Source organism: Sinocyclocheilus rhinocerous, unplaced genomic scaffold, assembly GCF_001515625.1.
Source record: "Sinocyclocheilus rhinocerous isolate Xijiao unplaced genomic scaffold, SAMN03320098_v1.1 scaffold831, whole genome shotgun sequence".
NCBI classification, from domain to species: domain Eukaryota; kingdom Metazoa; phylum Chordata; class Actinopteri; order Cypriniformes; family Cyprinidae; genus Sinocyclocheilus; species Sinocyclocheilus rhinocerous.
In genome coordinates, this window is record NW_015641020.1 from 637,056 (window position 1) to 637,344 (window position 289).

General features: G+C 32.9%; 1 protein-coding gene across 2 annotated transcripts in view; it reads right to left on the reverse strand.

Annotated features, from left to right (window-relative positions):
* Positions 1 to 289, reverse strand: part of LOC107753944 (wiskott-Aldrich syndrome protein family member 3-like) — a 36,101-nt gene that overhangs the window by 18,123 nt on the left and 17,689 nt on the right. The gene's annotated exons all lie outside the window — the stretch shown is intronic.

The following is a 289-nucleotide window of genomic DNA, read 5'->3' on the forward strand; positions in this document are numbered from 1 at the left end:
TGTCAGTTGTTTGTGAACTAAATCTGCTGTAAAGGGTGATTTATTTAAGCCCACTGAAATGCTTGAATGCAGACACATCATCATCAGTGTGTTTTATGTAAAAAAGGTAAATTTTAGTTTTAGGTAACCCCCCCCCCCGAAAACATTAAAATAACACAGACTAAATAAAATAACTCATGCACGTTCATATTCCCCTCTGCCGTAACGTTAACAGTTTTATTAAAATGCTATGAATTTAGCCCTATGTGACGTCTGTTTTTATATTGTTTATCAACAGTATAAATTTTTA